The 20,073-nt window shown below is 35.5% G+C and overlaps 1 protein-coding gene across 6 annotated transcripts in view; it reads right to left on the bottom strand.

Moving 5' to 3' along the window:
* The window catches only part of LOC145660847 (NEDD8 ultimate buster 1-like), a 405,125-nt gene that overhangs the window by 308,118 nt on the left and 76,934 nt on the right, over positions 1-20,073 (bottom strand). The window contains exon 1 of one of the 6 annotated variants that reach the window (XM_081726289.1): positions 18,182-18,206. The exons of the other annotated variants lie outside the window; for them this stretch is intronic. The gene's annotated coding sequence lies outside the window, so the exon portion shown is untranslated. Of the gene's footprint in view, positions 1-18,181; positions 18,207-20,073 lie in introns of those variants that run through there. 6 annotated transcript variants of the gene reach the window in all.

Genomic DNA, 20,073 nt, shown 5'->3' with positions numbered 1-20,073 from the left:
TAAATGATTTTCCAGTTATATTAAATATAAATATATCGTACAGATTGACAATATGGCGTAACTATAAAATGACTTAAGAGTTTCTTTCATGTATGCCAACAGCTTCAGCTTTGCCGTACCTGCAAATATTTGTCATTTCAGATGTTTCACGCGCAGATTACAAAAGCGGAGCGTAAAATGCAATACCTATATATATATATATATATATATATATATATATATATATATATATATATATATATATATATATATATATATATATATATATATGTGTGTGTGTGTGTGTGTGTTTGTTTGTTGTTGTTGTTGTTGTCTTATGTGCACAATAAACTCGTAACAGCATAAAAACCACTAAAGTATTGGCGATGCTCTATTTATTAACTCCCCGGAAGAGCAGTAACACTGGTGGATAGGGCGCTAGCGACACTATTGCGAAGTAGCTTACGAATTTTATAGCAAGCGGAAGTAGGCAATTTGCAAGAGCGTTAGGACACCGAAGGTACTGAGGGAAGCGTCATTTACAATAATATGGTTCAAAACTACTTTGGGAGAGTTCATATTGAGTATAAATGCTTCTTGTTTGGAATATTACACATAAATGACACATAGTTGTTGTAGTTCTACTCTATTGCTTCAGTTACAGGTATACTGATTGGACTATTTCTACCATATTGCGCTAGTAATGAAGTTCCTTAGATGTTACCAGGGATTTATTTGTAGCCAGGGAATTTCCCTCCTTCTAAGTTTTGGTTTCCCTGTCTCTAGCTTTAATTCTATCTTCCCAGCCTGGGAAGATATTTTCCACCTTTCTTAGGTTATACAATCGATTTTAAAGTACAATAATTCAACTCCATATTTTAGTAACAATTCTTTAGTTTTTTGGTATGTTTATTGTTGCGAACTATGCTGGTCTTGTTTATAGATTTGTTTCCCGAAGAAAAATCTTGCAGCTGATATCACTGATTATCATACTTCATCTGAGTAGCACAATAATAATAATAATAAACATTTTCAGTTATTAGTGAGCAGTCACTGCAGTTGTGAATTGGTAGTTTCTTCGTTGACAAGCACCTTAAAAAGAACATAAGGAAATGGATATTAGACTACATTTTAATAAAGAAAAAGCTCCTGACGATTAAAAGGCAAGTAATTCCGGTACACAAAGTAAGAAAGTAAGAGGCTTTCGAGTTAATTGTGAATGAAATTCGTGTTGAAAAGACATCTTTGATATTTAGAACTGCCTATATTATTGCGCAAAATCGTCTGTCGTTTACCATGCATCTTATTAAATAGTAAGAAATAAATGGAATGAACCTCGAACAAATTCTCTACTCTAATGTTACGTGTTCAAATATTATTGACTTTGTAGCTACAGAAATGAACGAAAAATGACCCAGTATCTTGCGAATTCCGATCAACCCATCGCGCTAATGATGGACGAATCCTCCACTGTGTCTCATAAATCTGTTCTTAAGATGTATATCCGTACTGTAGTTAATCAGGTGCGTAGCAATATATTTTTAGGTTTATTTAAGATATAGGTAATAATAGGCAGAGATATTTGTGATTCCATAGTTAAAATATGTGAAAGTATGAATCTTTTCAAAAGGTTTTACTACAATCCAATTGGCGAGAATAATTGTCTGCAAGAATGTTAAACGGCGACAAAGAAATTTCAAAAATAAAATAAAATAAAAATAAAAAACAAAAGAATTAAAATTTTCCTCTGATGATTCAGCCAAAATTCTGCAAGAATTTTGAGAGCTTAAGATGAAACCTAATATTTGCCCAAATCTACAAAATCTTAACATGGAAATCAGTGTTCTTCCAGTTTCTTCTGCAGAGTGTGAGAGAAGTTTTTCCAGCTTAAACTTCCAGCATACTGATACTAGAAACCATTTATCTGTAAAAACCCTAGGATTTATTCTTTTCTTAAAGGTTAATGGACCAGATATTACCTCGTTCAATGGAGAAAAGTATACCATCAGCTGGATAAGAAATGGACATCATGACATCATGCTACTACCAACAAACCAATTGGGAAAAAGACGGCATCCGATGTAAAAGAACCTCGTATTGATAAAGTGAGGTACGGTGTGAAAGTATTGTTAATTTCTAAAGACAGTGTTAGATAACATGTAGTAAATCATGCTTCAGCTTAACCCTGTCTTTGTTCAATTCTGGATTCATTTTAATGCCAGTATTTTTTGTTGGCCAAAAGTTCACTTTTAGCAGAACATTGATACGTGCACACACCCCTGAATCTAATTTTATTAAGTACAAGGAGCAAAATGGAACGAAAACTCACTTATGATAATAAGGAATGACATTTAGTAGCGTCTTTCCCCTTCTACTTAATAAAATTAGGCGCAAGTATGTGTGCACCTATCACTGTTCTACTCAAAGTAACTTATCTTTTGTTGTATTTACTGTTCGGGCAGGGAATTTGGTCTTTAAGAACCAAATTAGAACAGACTAAAGAATTACTTGTCATAGAAAAACCGTTTTACGTAGAAGTGTGACACTTGTTATGACAACATGAGCAAATTGCAATGCAACTATAGGGCTTTTACTGGATGCTCTACACTTGTCCTCAGCAGTAGGACAAAAAGTAGTAAGGTAACTAACGCATGCAATCTAATCTACCTAACCAAATCTTATCTAACGTACCTATCCGTATTTATCATAAAATTGTTTTTTAAAAAAAAAGTTTAAAAAATAATGAACTTGGGAGTCTCCTATCAAACTAGTAACATAATTTCAAAGTAGATAGGTTTAAAAATAACGTTATTCCAACCCCACTTTAAAGTTGTTCTATTATACGGAACACAATCTTGTATAAATGTTCCCCCTTCTACAAAATCCACAAATAAATCATTGGATGTTACTATTTCTTTGTGAATCTACAGATTTTACACGTAAATCTTCGAATTAGTGTCTCCATATTCTTAATTTACACCAAAATTTAACACTTGTAAGGATGACAAAGAAAGAAGTGGTGGAGTTGAACAACATGAGGACAAAAATTTAGAGGAAATAGCTATTATGTCACTATGAAATACAAATTTATAAGGATCAGATATACTCAAGGTGGATAACCCTAATTAAAGTAATACGGTAAAAATAACAAAAAAATGGAAGATTACTATTTTATCTTATAAACCCGCTTAAATGGAGTCCTGTACATTGTATGCACTCACTACGCTTTCGGTGCTCTAAATCTCTCTCTTATTATACACCCGCTGTCTCTCCTACATGCTTCCCACTGCGAAAATGGTTACTCAGTTACGAAACAAATCCCCTCGTCCAAGTACAACCATAAAAGACTACTAATATAAGAATTTTTACGAAAATTAAGAGACGGTTCTATGAAAAAATACAGTATGTCTCATGTGATCGCTCTCATTGTTCAACTATAAGTAACTATTTGTTCATAATCGTTTCATAGTGGGTACAGTAATGGGATTATATGAATTAAGCGGAAGGTAAGTCTTTACTTTGGCCATTTCATTCAATGAATCGTTCAAGGAACCGATTCACAACGAAGACAGAAAACAACGTGCACTGCGGGGCTCTAACCCGCCTTCACTCACTAACGCTCGCTCGGCAATACTATGTGAATTAAATGTTAAACTTTGGTACAGAAAGGAACCAACTTAGCCACTAACCTAAGAGGCTATAGGTATGGGATAATAGGCAAGTTCTCAAAACCGGTACCAAAAGAACAAATCACTGAATCGAAAAAATGAATGAAATGGCCAAAATAAGAACTTACCAAAAGGAATTTGTGAAATCTTTGATAAATATATGGAAAGAAATTTTTGATTTGTATTTTTCACTTTTGGGCAGCTGTCAAAAATGTAAAATGTACGATAATTGGCAAATTAGTCTCTCACAAGTACAAGAAAATATGATAGCTTTGAATGGAATTTGTTTAGAATCAAAGCTAGAAAATTAGGTCTATCTACCTACGAATTAACATTTGTAGCTGTAGCTGTAAGTGTAGCTATAGAGAAATGAATAATCTAGGTATTCATTATTCTATACTACAACTTAATATTTTAATTCATACGGCATTAATATTTGTCATTTACGTGCAAATAGCTGTATTACCGATAGTATAATTATCTCAATTAAGCTACATAAACCATGTAATATTTAAACACAAATGTCTTTATAGCATTATTAAAGAAACTATTTGGTTGCTTTCCCTTTGCATGCTGAGAACAACGTAAATAGGTTTGTTATTTGTGTAACACTTACTAAATTGTATATTTATCAAATAAATTATTATTAGATCAGATCACAAATAAATTCACCTCAACAAAAATATTAAAATATGGCTTTTATAATTTTATTACTTTTATAATGTTATTTTATTAGAAATCGCCATGTTAAGCACACAAGTATACTAACATAGTGTACATTCTGGCACACTACGCACTATGCACTCGCAGACTTGTGAACTTGGAGCTTTTGACGCACACTAGGTGACGTCAGTTCCGGAAATAAGCGTACTTCAAATGTGCACTTGTATCTTTTGGACACGGCCTTAGTGTTTGGTTCTCATTTCCTTTACATTTTCCGATTACCTTAAAGATTGAGTAACCCGACAAGAGAGGAAACAGATAGACAGCAGTTGGATGATCAATACAGTCTAGTTTCATCCAGAAATGGAAGATATTGTGTAAACGCTTGTTTCTAGTCAGGAAAAGAAACCCAAAAACAACTAAAGGTTATGTTGTACGAACAATACATATGTGACCCAACTCGTAATAAACAGGACATTGAATCTATATGGATCAACTTGTGCCTCAAATCAGGAAATTGAAATGTGATGATGTCAGAGATCCTCAGCTCTGAGTGATGTGATGCTTCCTGACCAAAAGAGATACCATCACCCGAAAATTTCAATTTTCCTTCTCCCTCCTTTGACAATCACTTACTTTGATTGTTGAAGTAAAGAAGTTACGGATAAGCAATGGCGTATGACTCTTGCACCATCTTTCTTTCTTCGTCTCATCGACACGAGACATATTAGTCTGGAAAAATCCAGAATATACCACGCCACTACATACGTCAGCAATGACGGGTTCGGGCCAAAATAAATAAATAAATAAATAAAATTAAAAAATGACCGAATTCCGAGATTGTAGTGTACAGTCCAGTGCTATCCACACCGAAGTGTACATCGATGTTGTCAACATTTGAACCAAGCCTGAAGTCAATTTTTCAGGTAAATATGTTTTTATTAACTTAGAATACTCGTAGTTTCTTGTGTTTGGCAGGTAGCCTACGAGCAAACTCAATATAGTATATGTAGTGGAGAACTCTCAATATTAATTCACTTCTAGTCTAAATTCGTCCGAAGTTGTCTATATTCGTTTAATTTGAAACTTATTGTAAATGATGATTGACTAGCGTTATTTTGAATATTATAGTAACTATTAATTATTAAACTTTTTTTTGAAACTCGAAACAGACAATTTGTCTAGGATCTAGGATGTTTCGGTGTACGGACGTTATGGTGTTCGGGCGTTTCGGTGTAAGGACGCTTAGCTGTAAAGAACGTTTTGGTGTACGATTCAGAGGTATCCATAGGCGAGTTTTATAGAAAAATGCAAATCTAATTCAAAAATCAAATTTACTGCTAAATATTCAGCGTAATTTCTGAATAGAAATAAATATATTGCACAAAGTTTCTGAGATACCGTAATAATATATACAAACTGAATAATACATCAAAGGAATTTTGCTGAAAAAATAAATATATAGAATCACTCAACTCAGAATCTAAAATTGTACGTAATTCCTTCTAACAATGAAATTACATCAGATTTGTAATTTTCACAAACGTTGCTCAGTCTCTTCGTAACATCGGTGAATTTTTCTTTGTTCTGACTTTATGTCCGCCAATTATTTGTTCCATTTGAACGGGTCTGGGATGTTTCGGTGTAGGGCGTTTTGGTGTTGGATGTTTCGGTGTAGGACGTTTCGGTGTATAGCCTAATATTTGATTGCATTAATCATATGCTTGTAATGAACAATCATGTAGTGTCATACTGTAGCCACTCTGAATTGTGTAAACTGATTAACATTGTTATTGAGTCTCATTGTTATTGCTCAATCTCTTCGTAACATTGGCGTATTTTTTCGTTTCTCTGACTTCATGTCCACCAATTAGCTTATTTGTTCCATTTGAACATCACTAACAAGGAGACTTACGGAAGTGTAATTTACTGAATGAAACTTTGCATACTTGTAGAATATCAAAAAATAATCGTCACGTATTTTTTTTTTTACTCTGGTAATGGTGCGGGTTTAAGGGTAGAAACCACCCTTTGAACGTTAGAGGTGGCCTCCAAGCATAAACAGAAAATAATTATTAAAATAGAAGATTAAATGATACGGCCAGCTTGAAAAGGGAAAAAGAAAAGGAAAAAATAAATATAAGAAAGAAAGAAAAAATAAACTCCGCTCGCGCCGTAACAAAAGAGGGGGCGCCCTGTATTGTGCAAATGAGATGCATGGGAATAAGTCGTTGAGTGGGAACTCTCCACCCCTAGAGGGGATATTCATGGAGCTATCGGCTTATGTCTAATTATATATGAATATATTATCCATTTCTTAATTTCGAACATACCAGGTTCGATCAAAATGAGAAAACTTTTATATCGGACTCCTGAAGAAAATAAAATAAAATATGACCTTGTTTATTATACATAGAATTCCCAGTCACGACCCCCTTTTCAGTTTTATTCACAATAGGAGAAGAAGAAGAGATGAAGAAAGGAAAAGGAAGATAGGTTAGGAGGAGAGGAAAAGAGGGAAAGTAAGAAAATGAGAAAAGAGGGAAACTGTTATTGGATATTTTTTGGGAAATTTGGTAAAGGAAAGTGAATAATTATCGAATTGGGATTATTTCCAATAGCTACTGGGTGAGTATTTGGTATTAAGATAATCAAAGGTAGACACATGTTAACCCATACCCCCAGACCTAGATCCATTTAACCCCAACTACCGAATTATCCCAATCTAGCTCTGAGATAGATGAGAAAGTTTAATTTAACAGTTTATTCAATAATTCCGAAAGTTCTTGACTAGTATCCTAAATGAGCCAAAATGATGAAGTTGACGGCATGTTATAATTGACCGAACCAAAAAAATCAAAGTGACACGCATGTTTGTCGAAGATTTTGACTTTCGAAGTTCTCCCAGGATGATCGTTCGTTCAGGCTATTTCTGTCCCTTTTGCTTCCTTTATAGAGCCAACTTGAGTTAGTGTTAACTTTTCAACGACTTTAATTGCCAACTACCGTTAATTACAGTAAGTCACACATATATGTCAAAAGAATTGGTGCACTTAATACTAAACCTACATTTCACTCACACACACATTCATACAGGAAAATGTATATTTAGGTTGCATTTAGTTGAATTAAACTAACCTAACTATATTTCTATAGACATTTATTACATTCCAAGAAAACTTAATTTGACAGAACAGGAAAAAGTTTGATACATGAATTTAAAAAAAATATAATAATAATATGGTTCATAGGCATGCACAGAAATCTGTTACTTTTCAACAATATCGAATAACACATTTCTTTTCGTAGATACATTAGGAGTTGGATTACATTACTAAATAGTCGACAAAACGAAAGAAGAGGAAAAAAGTCAACATTAAACATATTTAAATTCAGTATGAACGAATACATATCAATGTGGAAAAAATAATATATATATAATTGGTTTATCATTTGAAAAGAAAAAAAAACTTTGGTAGCATTTTTATTGAGTCTCTGTCCCAAGAGGAGAAATTTCAACAATTTTATGAGTCATTTTCCCACGTCGATAATAACTCATTTATCAACTCTCTTTATACACTATGATTGGAGTCCATGAGAGCAGTTAGTCGTGTGTCTTAAACACAGGCAAAAATAGTTGTTTCACGTTATATATATTTTTCATTTCGTCACTTGACGCACTTGGTATAAAAATTCAAAATTTCTTAAGATTTAAAATATTGAATCTAGTCCCAAACAGTGGGAACATATTTCCATTATACGATGTTTCAATGGAGCTAGGTCTCTGGACCTATCCTAGGTCCGGTATTTGCGTTACGAAATTATTAATCACAATTAGTTCAAGTTAAGATCACTAAATTTTATTCCTGGTTTAGATCGTGGAGTCAAGAGATTCGAGTCACTGAACTGGTGAAGACCAAGTTAGTTATGTTTCCAGTTGTAGGGGAAGGATTTGGGACACACTGTTTCATAATTTACTGATTTCGCTATGGTTTCACGAAATAACTTTAGATACGGATTAGGGTTATTTTTACGACCTGCTACTTGTTCTATTTACATGCAAAATTTGACATAGTATTAAAAACTTAATAGTTACGTACATTTATAGCCATTCTGTAAGGTGTTATTTATTCCAAGTTGCGCGGTAATACTCTACAATCACATATAGTTGGTTAATATCGGGTGTCGAAAATCTATGGCAACCTAAAACAACCAGGGTAGATACCGAGCCCTTTACATACATATTCACTCATATATATATATATATATATTCATATTACTCAATATAATGAATTTTATTCTAATATCAATCTTAGTATTTCGTCGACACTTAATTTTCTACATAACCTTTTCATATTCAAAAGATATTCACATTTTCTTGGTTGAAAACAAAACAAAACCCTGACTAACAAAAATTCTTTTTCCTTTAATAAGGTTGCAACACTGAACTATATATATATATATATCCGATAATCGATAATAACTCAATTTACCAAAATACGCGTATAGAGAAATGTTTAATATTATTTAATAAGTTGGTACAAGAAGTGGAAATGCAACAAATAGAACAGGCACGTAACTTTTTAAACTATGTAAGCATATATATATATAAATGTATATACAGCAAAAAATCAAGATTATTTTAAATTAGTGGGCCCAAACTACTAATACAGTGAATGTAAAAAGTATTCATACACCTCGGAAAATCGAAACATGTAACTTATCACGGTGAACAAACACCGCTTGAACTGAAAATTCTATTTTATTTCTTCAACTGCAGGAAACATAACACAAAAATACACTGATATGAAACAAATTAGGATTGTAGCAAAGAAAGAAACTACTGTTCGTACAGGAAATTCAAAAAGGTTGTGAAAAGAAAGAAATATAAATCAACAAAAACTATTCATACACTTCACTTAGTACCTATGTTTTCGTCACATTGGGCCACTTCAGTACTTCGTAGGATATCCTTTCACTGCTATAATAGCTTTAATACGCTTTGGCATTGATGTTACTAAAGCCTTGGTCTTTGATGAGGGAATTTTCCGCCATTCCTCTTGCAGAGCATTTTGCAAGTCTTGTTTATTTGAAATTGGTCGTTTTCTAATTTGTTTGTCAAGGTAGTCCCAAAGGTGCTCAATCGGATTAATGTCGGGGGATTGGGGAGGTGTTGGCATGTATTTTGGCGTATTGTACAAGATCCAAAGGCGTGTATTTAAAGCGGAATGCTTTGGATCATTATCCTGCATGAATATGAAGTTTTGTCTAATGCCCATTTTTTTCAGCAGATGAATGGAGATTCGATTTTAAAATATCAATGTACTGATAATGATTCATCGTACCATCTATAAAGTGCAAGGACCCTACACCAGATGCACTCATACACCCCCAAACCATGATAGAACCACCACCATGTTTCACTGTAGGTTTCAGGTTTTGTTTTCGAAACTCTGTATTCTTTTGCCTCCACACCATGGTTCGTCCATCAGATGCAAAAATGTTGAATTTGCTTTCGTCCGTAAATATCACACGGTCCCAGAATTCTTGTGGTGTATTTCGGTGTGCTTTGGCAAATGTAAACCTTTTCTTCCTATTAACTTCACTTACAAAATATTTTCTTCGGGCTACCCGACCATGAAAGCCACGCTTTCTCAAGTAATTGCGAATCGTAGAATGTGAGACATGCACTTTAAGTTCATTATAAAGCTCACTTGCAAGCTCTGGCACACTCAGACGCGGATGCTTTTTTATTTTTCGAACTATCAATGAATGACAACGCGTATTTAATTTCACTGGACGACCTGTTCTGTGTGCATTTTTCAACGTTTTTCTCTGTCCCACTCTATCAATAATACTTTGAATAGTCCCTCTAGGCCTACCAACCATGTTTGCGATTTCAGAAAGTGACTTACACTGGTTATGCAGAAGAATTATAATTCTTCGTTCCTCTTCTGTAGTTTCACGACCTTTACGCTCCATTCTGCCGCACTTCCAAACTCCGCAATAATGTTGTGAACTTGAATGCACTCCAAGGGAACGTAGAACAAACTAGAGTGCCCTTACAGGCCTGTCGTTCGTTTTTGTACACGGAGAGTGAGGTATTCCTGTGAGAGTTGTGGTACTGTATGAATATTTTTTGCACATGAATTTTCAGATTTTTCCATTTTTTGTCTCTGTAAACCAAGGTCAAAATAGCATTTGTTGTTTACACTTCCCCCAAGTCTTCCTTCGGGAACACCTTTTTCTAATAGCCCAATGAGTTGGATTTACATATCATGGAAGCGGGACAAAATCTCATTTTTTACAAAAATACTGGCTGTATGAATACTTTTTACACTCACTGTAGATACATACCATATAACCAATCAATAGAAAGAAACCAGAAATCAGTAATCAATTGGTATAGTTTGTACGATCAATGAGCAATGATCAAGTTTTTGGGTATCTGAAATCGTAGTGTACCCTCTCGTCAGTCCCTCCCATGGTGGGTTGAGTATCGTGAAAGACGGTCCTGAGTTGTTTTGAAATACCTGAAATACCTCCACGAACTGTACCCCTCGATGTCTCAGTTAGTACATACGATCAAAATAGGTGATATGAACATTGTGTACTTCCATGAGTTTCAGAACCGTGGGGGAAGGTTCAAAACAAATTAAAAAACAAAATCCTGAAGAAGGAAGAAAGAGACAAGATAGAGGAAGTGGCGCCAACGAAAGGAGGAAGATTAAGGTACTACTCACTACACAGACGAGTGATCGAATTTAAGTATATATCAACTCACAGCCAAAAATATTCACATATGCCGAAAGAGGGTGGTTTACTTAAATACGTAGTCTCGAAAGTTATCTCCAAGCCCACAACGAGCCCGTGCCCACAAGGGAATTTTCAAAAAGGCAAAAGCTTTAAGGAAATTCCCCTCCTCACTGTATCCGGTTGAGTTCTTGGAGACCTCGGCCATACCGGAAGGTTGGTGCAGACTCTTAATTTGGAATTTCAAAAAATCATCCGACCTCTCAGAAAACCAAGGAAGTCCAGAATAGTAATGAACCTAGAGTAAAGATAGTAGCTAAGATATCCCTAACTAGCAATTTGCCAAAATAAAAAAAATAAAACAAACTAAATTTTGGATCGGTGATTTCAGTGACCAAACATCACCGATGGCTACCCTGCGCAGACATGCCAAGGTCTGGGATGTCGATTATTTTCCATCATCATCTAATTAAACTAAGAAAAGAAACGAAAATACTTAAGAGGACCAGGGGTCGACACCCGGGTACGCAATGGACCTAGATATTAATTTAGTAGCGGGTGATTTAATTGGATAGCCCCATCCGATCTATTAGCTATATGAACACTGTACGGTAAATAATATAAGCAACATAGAAAGAAAAAATCTCGGAGAGTCGATGAATATTAAAGGTACAACTGACCAAACCTGAACTTTCCGATGATCCCAGGATATAGCAGTTATTTTTCTTAATTATCATTTCCGTAAACCTTCAAAGGTAATTCCTACATGATGCTACCCTATCTGATGAAATTCTTAAGAACCTTAAATGTGAAGTAACATATAATTCCCAACTACACATTATCATCTCGGCTGAGTGAATGTATCGGTGTAGGAGTCAAAACGCCAGAGATTTTCAGTAACAGATTCATATTCTCAATATATAATATACACTGGGCCTATCCATTTAAGTACAGGTGCCCTATCATCTCATTCATTTTATATCATAATCGTATTATTACTATATCATTACATTTATTCATTATTTACTTATTTCCACGCGAAGTAATACTTTACGGACACCCTATTACATATATTTAAACGCAGGCCATACACATATTACATTATGCACTAAAAATCTATAATTATCACAATCCGTCACGCTTAAACTGCTACACGATAACATTCATCGAACCACGGACTCTTTGTTCCGAAGCACCCAATTATATTTACTTGCAGAAAAAAAAATTTATAAATGCATTCATTGTATGTTAAATTATCAAACATTATATTTTTCCTGATTTAACGATAATATCAGAGCAACAATGAAATCTTTCCATAGCAACGGGAAATTAGAGTTTAATATTGTAATTTCGAAACAAACAGTAACATCATGTAGGCTTGCTTTTATTAAGAAAATATGCATTCTTGATTTCGGCGGATATTTAGGTGTCTAACTGAGGTAACGAGCTGTAATTTTCAATACTACAAGATCTCATGCTATTTCATCGAAACGTATACTCATATGAACCGAAAACCATGTCCACGGGATGTAATTTGAGAATAAGGGGACAAAATCAAACAACCTAGATCGCTAACTCATGCAATGACGTAATGCCAACAAACAACTGATTACCGAAAACGGACACGATGGCGCTGCAGCTGAGAAATAGTTTACCGTGTACTAAAATATACCCTTATACTTAGTAATCAGAACTCTAATATTTACTCTTGTTTGATGTACTTCGAATTAGACAAATGGTATTAAATTAACACATAGTAGATACACTGTCCTCACAGTAGAATCTCGCACTCACACAGTACTACTAACTACATACAACACTATAAATACTACACATAAAACTACTAACTAAACAAGCACCATTTATTATACGAATATTAAAGGCAAATACCTAATATGTTAGGTTTCAAACACGTTACTCCCTTGTCGGTATATAAAGTTGGCTCTATTGAACTTCAGGGGGACAAAATGAGAAGTGTAACCCTAGGTTTAATTGACCTGGCCAATTATTTAAAACATGTTTGCTGAAGATTGATGCCCTGGAGGCACCTTAACAAGGTTTATTGAGGGACCTTTCCCCTGAGAGGGGAAAAGGCCCTAATCACGAATATTACCTAACCCATCCCCCGCTAGAAATGGTTCAATTCGAAAAATGAATAAGAGCCCTTTTAGTTAGATTAAGCTGTCATTATGATAATTAGTGTTACACTACGAAACCTACAATTACTGAATAAAAAAATCACATGTACTATATACACGAACGAGATGTACAAAACCAGATCGTATTTTACCTAACCACTAACTGAATTTAAAAGGATCAAAAATCACTCTCCCATTCTGTCTATTCTAGCTTGGCAGCAGCATGGCGTCCTGTAAACTGAAGTCCGGTATTTCACTGAATTACTAATTGTTTCTTTAATAGAAGTGCAGAATTTTTGGGCTCCTACGCCGTCTTCAGTGTTTAACTATGAAATTAAATTGGATTTTATCTTGAATTCCTTAAAATTTCAGTCCTTTCCAGCAGAAATGTGGGGGTCAATGTTACAGGTTGTGCTTCCTGAATCGTCCACGGTAAGGATGATAACATTGCGCCGAAAACGACAGGAACAGGAGGATTCCACCAATCAGGGCGGAGTCTTTCAGCCGTGGAAATTACAAAGCAAATAGAAATTGGTGAAATCCAGATATAACCGGATCTGAAAGTGACTATGGACTAGTGAGGGGGGCGTGAGGGAAGGTTTTAGTTACCTGGCCAAATTCTACATTGGTCTGAAATTAAGAAAATTTATATCCAATGGCGGAACTATGTTTCGGTATGACGTCAGAATAGTAAACCTTGTAACTATTCAACTTGTATATGGGAAAATAGAATTTACAATTAATCAAAATATAAATAAATGTTATTCCGTGAAAATATGATTCCTAATGAGACCTTTCGATTCATTACATTAATTTGAAGCAAAGAGGTTAAATACATCATGTAATTAAACCGAAATCGAATTTTAAAAAAAAATCACTAGGAACAGGGTGAGTAAAAAAAATTGACATTACTCTCAACTGTAATGGTACATTACAAGCTTACTGCCAAGGGGTTTTAGGACAGGTGATTCAGAACCTGACGTTAAAATTACAAAATTCAAATTGGCGGATCATATATGATGATTGCAATTACAAATAGTCTTCTGGTTTGAAATGTTCTGCAGTTAGCCAAGAACACTTATAATTAGCAGGGGCCGGGGTGGCTCAGTGGTAGAGCGTTCACCTCTAGTGCATGGGGTCCCGGGTTTAAACCCTGCTCCCGCCAAGTGAACTTTGTGGTGGACAAACACCGTGTGCGTGGGTTTTCTCGGGGTTCTTCCGTTTCCTTCCACTTTCTTCATTCCACCATTTCAGTCATTTCTCATAATCACCGTCTCCTTTAGCCTAACCGGCATAACCGCGGGACGTAAAACTCAAAGATTTCATTTCATTTCACTTATAATTGGCAGGGACTACTGAGAGAAGGTGCAGACTAATTTGAGACCCCTTTTTGTACTTATTTTAACAGGACGTTTGATTAAATCTATAGCCCAAAAAGTTAGAAGCCAGTGCCAATGCATTTGTCGCGAATGTGAAGCAACACGTGTTATTGGAAAAGAAAATATTTATAACTCTGATCAATACGGTTTAATTTGGAAATGCAGACGGGACGTACTCTAGTGTTTACAGGGATACAAACAGTAGAAAGTGTGACACAGTCAGTAAATTCTATGACTCGTAGCTACATCATACAGCCTTTAATTTCTGCAAATAGTGTTTTGTTATCACCACTGTTAATTGTTTTGTAGAAAAACAGTGGAACATTTGGTCTTATAGTCCAACACCTCTTTACATTTGAAAATATCCTTGTGAAAGCGTCAAATCCGGGACAATTAACATTACGTGTTGTGAGATCATAGTTCCAAGAGATTTTTCTTCAAGCATCTAATGCAAAGTCCATTTTGTTATTAGCTTCGTGGAGTGGTCACAATTCATCAATTTTGAACCTATTTTAAGAACAAAAGAGTAATTCATAATAGAAACCATTTCTGCAGGAACAACTGGTAGGATTCAGCCTCTTCTTGTGTTCTTTAGGCCGTTAAAAATTTTCTTGAGATATTTTTCTGACACTGTCCTCTACAACTATAACATGAATTTATATCTCTCTAATAATATAATTAAGATCCCAACACTGATTCATAATCAGTTTTCTTCTCCTACATTTGCTAATCTTATTGGGTATGCATGGTATAAAAGCGGTTTATTTGGAAGAAAAACCACCTGTGTTTGAAAATTTCCTTTCAAAAATTGTGCAGTATTTTGCGATTTGCGCACAGTTATTGTCGTAATAAGGCGTGTGTGGTGTACACAATGTTTATGCATCACACACTTTTTTACTATATATCATTACCATAAAACGTTTTCCCAATCAATTCATAATTATAACATTACAGGATATAAGAAGTTCTGACATAGAGTGATGCGAGGGGACTCACTATAAATAAGTAACCCCTGTCAATTACAGCAGCATTTAATTTTTATTTTATTTATTAATTTATATTTTCTACTTCATGAATTTATTTCTCCCTAACGAATAATTTTCATTTTGAAGAGTGGGCGTTTCGGTGTAAACATTGGAACTTTTACACCGAACCAGCCTCACACCTAAACGTCCTTACACCGAGACATCCGTACACCGAAACGCCCTGCACAAAAACGTCCTACACCAAAACATCCTACACCAAAACAGCCGTATCCCCATTTGAACAGCACTAACAAGGAGACTTACGGAAGTGTAATTTAATGATTTGAATGAACTTTGCATACTTGTAGAATATCAAAAAATAATCGACACGTATTTTTTTAAAATTTCGACAATGGTGAGGGGTTTAAGGGGAGAAACCACCCTTTGAATATTAGGGGTGGCCTCCAACCATAAACAAAAAATAATCATTAAATTAGAAGATTAAATGATATGGCCAGCTTACTGCCAAGGGAGTTTTAGGACAGATGATTCAGAACCAGACGTTAAAATTACAAAATTCAAATTGGCGTATCCAATATGATGACTACAATTACAAATAGTCCTCTGGTTTGAAATGCTCTGCAGTTAGCCAAGATCAATTATAATTGGCAGGCGCTACTGCGAGAAGGTGCAGACTGATTTGAAACTCTTTCTGTACTTATTTTAGCATGACGCTTGATTAAAGTAAATCTATAGCCAAATTATTTAGAAGCCAGACCCAATGCATTTGTCGCGAATGTAAAGCAACACATGTTGTTGGAAAAGAAAATATTTATAGCTCTGATCAATACGGTTTAATTTGGAAATTCAGACGGGACGTTTACAGGGACACAAACAGTAGAAAGTGTGGCACAGTCAGTAAATTCTATGTCTCGTAGCTACATCATACAGCCTTTAATTTCTGCAAATAGTGTTTTGTTATCACCGCTGTTAATTGTTTTGTAGGAAAACAATGGAACATTTGATCTTATAGTCCAAAACAACCTCTTTAAATTTGAAAATATTCTTGTGAAAGCATCAAATTCGTAAAAATTAACATCAAGTCTTGTGAGATCATGGTTTCAAGACATTTTTCTTCAACCGTCTAATGAAAAGTCTATGTTGTTATTAGCTTCGTGGAGTGGTCACAATTCATCAACTTTGAACCTATTTTAAGAACAAAAGAGTAATACATAATAGAAACCATTCCTGCAGGAACAACTGTTAGGATTCAACCTCTTGATGTGTTCTTCTTTAGGCCGTGGAAAAACTTTTTGAGATATTTTTCTGACACTGTCCTTCTCTACAACTATAGCATTAATTTATATCTCCGTAATAATATAAAGATCCCATCACTGATTCATAATCAGTTTTCTTCTCCTAGACTTGCTATTCTTATTGGATATGCATGATATAAAAGCGGTTATTTTGAAGAAAAATCACCTTATTTGAAAATTTCCTTTCAAAGATTGTGCAGCATTTTGCGATTCGTGCACAATTATTGCCGTAATAAGGCGTGTGTGGTGTAGACAATGTTTATGCATCTTTTTTTATATATATATATATACAGAATATCATTACCGTAAAACGTTTTCTCAATCAATTCATAACATCTGAGGATATATGAAGCTCTGACATAGAGTAAGACGATGGGACTCACTATAAATAAGCACCTCGAATAGTGGGAGGTAGAGACTTACTTTAATCAAGCATCCCGTTAAAATAAATACAGAAAGGGGTTTCAAATCGGTCTGCAACGTTCTCGCAGTAACCCCTTCCAATTATAGCAGCATTTAATTTTTATTTTATTTATTAAATTATATTTTCTATTTCATGAATGTATTTCTTCCTAACGAGTAATTTTCATTTTGAAGAATGGACGTTTCGGTGTAAGCATTGGAACTTTTACACCGAACCAGTCTTACACCTAAACATCCTTACACCGAAATGTCCTACACTGAAACGCCCTACACCAAAACATCCTACACCGAAACAGCCATATCCCTTTGTCTAAGCTATCACATATCTTGTATCAGCATTCTGCTGTCACAGATCATTGCAAATTTTGTAATTTACTTTGTTTTCCTCCTTTTCTCTTTCTTTTGTTATTTTATTTTAATAAACTGTATATTGCTTAATTGAAAAGTGGGGTTCTTTCATTGTTCTAGTCCTAAACCTAAACTTTCTAGGACAAAATTTAATGTACAATTAGAGGAGTGTCTCCTGAACCTCATATCCCTAGACACATTTTTATTTACGTAATCTCATATTTCTCTGCCCTCTGGTTGGGAAGTCAGAAGCGTGAGATTCTTTGGAGGCTCGTCCGAAATACGTCTGGTACAATACGCGGCAAAAAACCTGCAACATGAGGATGTAAGTTTATTGTGACACTACACCTAACAGCACAGGGAATGAACATAACGTCTAAGTGGTACGAATCATGCCAGGATAAACCTTGGCCTCCTTCCGTGCACACTTATTTTGGAGCAAAAGACTTCGTCATTTCACAATAAACTTATATGCTCATGTTGCAGGTTTTTTGCCGCGGATTGTACCTTTTTTCATTGCCTATTTGTTTCTGTTTACAGAATGCCTACCTATTAATTAAGAATGTGCTCTTTGCTAGAGACAGTACAATGTTGCTAAGTTCAATCATCATCCAGCATATGGGCTGCATATTGTGTTTCCTTTAAAAGTTGAAGTTCCATCCTGTTTCGCTCATGTCTTCCTTTGGACAGCGCTCTAAGCCCAAGAGATCCAAATCCTCACATTTTCAAGTCGTCAGCCTCAGTGTTCACAAGCGTACTGTTAACAATGTGCATCTGTTGCTGAAAACGAGGAAGAGCGTCAGAAAACTCCATGCCCAGGAAGGCCTATGGTTGGGTTATTCTTCCCTGAAACGATTCGAGAGGAACCGTTGGACACTACCGAATATAAGACGCTGTCGAAACAAATAAATTTGATAAAGATAGCCTATCTTCATTGTTTTGCTTTCTAAAAGTACTCCAGAGGTTTGAGGAATGCCTTCGGGTCTCATTCTAAACAAAGGGAAAATCCTATGAAATGAAATCTTTGAGTTTTACGTCCCACGGTTATGCCGGTTAGGCTAAAGGAGACGGTGATGATGAGTGATGAATGAAATGGTGGAATGAAGAAAGTGGGAGGAAACGGGAGAACCCCGAGAAAACCCACGCACACGGAGGGAAAATCCTAACCTACACCTCATAGCAGTAGAAAGCGGGCAACGACTTAGGCGGTTAACGTGACGGCAGGGACTGACTGACTCCCGGAATAAAGTCAAAATCTACCAGGTACAAACGGCCTCCTCAGAGAGCGCATGAGCAGGTAGAGGTAAGGGAGGTCTTCTTGTTCTTACGAGGGGGAACTGTCCTACAAGGCGGATGAAGCACACGACGGTCAACGGTATGGAGATGAGGAAAGGAAATGGGAACACTATCACATTATCTTCTTCCCCAGGAAAGACGGAGAAAAATAAACAATGATTGCTCTTCTTGAGAAACAACATTCCGGAGGCATAATAGTCCCCCATTCGGATCTCCGGGTGGGGACTACACCGGGAAAAATCATCCGAGGAAAAAATAATAATAGTAAGTTTATAATAATATTAAGTTTCATTACAGAAAAGAAACCGGGAACGTACGAACTTTACAACGTGCGAACTGAACAGAATGTCTTGAGTGAAGTGAGATGGTAAGTAAAAAGTGAGATATTGGGTGATATCAATAAAACGGAGAAGTTACTCATTACGCCCAATTTTGAAGTAGTTACTCGCATTGGTATCAATAAAAAAAGAACTAAGCAATAATCGTCTCGGCTGACCTCAAAGAAGCTCCGCCCTTTTGAAGTAACCACACCTCTATTCTCGAGCCGAGTAACTACTCCACGTTTGATATCAATAAAAATCAAAGACTCTTCTGTGATGCTAGTAACTTCTCCAAATTTGTGGAGCAAGCTAAATAGGTGACTCCGTGCGAAATATGGCAGAGTATATGATTGTTTTGCTATGTAGCAAAATTTATAAATTGCACAGAAATGTTGCAAATGGAGATTACAAAAAAACATAGGTTCATGAAAGAAAATGTAGAGTAGTTAGCACAACATTTTTTAGGAGAATCAACGGAAATTTGGGGTGATGCACTAAGTAATGATGAAAAGATGCGGGTTTTCTTGCTTTATGTGAGTGATCCGGGATTCCAGGTCTGAATGTCAGGGGATTCTGTTGTGGCTCAAAGTACTGTGTCTATGACTACTACAAGTGTAATGGATGCGATTATTGCGAAATCTGAAAATTGATTGTTTCTGGTGGTGTGTGTAATATTCAAACAGCAAAGGCAGAGTGGCAAGAACAATATACATTACCGGGTGCTATCGGAGCACTTGACTATAAACACGTGGCAATAAAGAAACCTAGTATTTTGGAGACGAATACGCTAATAGGAAGAGCTCCTTCGTGGCTAAGCGGATAGCG

This window comes from Thermobia domestica, chromosome 1 (genome assembly GCF_964235325.1).
Source record: "Thermobia domestica chromosome 1, izTheDome1.hap1.1, whole genome shotgun sequence".
Classification (NCBI taxonomy): domain Eukaryota; kingdom Metazoa; phylum Arthropoda; class Insecta; order Zygentoma; family Lepismatidae; genus Thermobia; species Thermobia domestica.
Note: the sequence above shows the minus strand (reverse complement) of the source record. Positions and strands in the feature narration are given on the sequence as shown.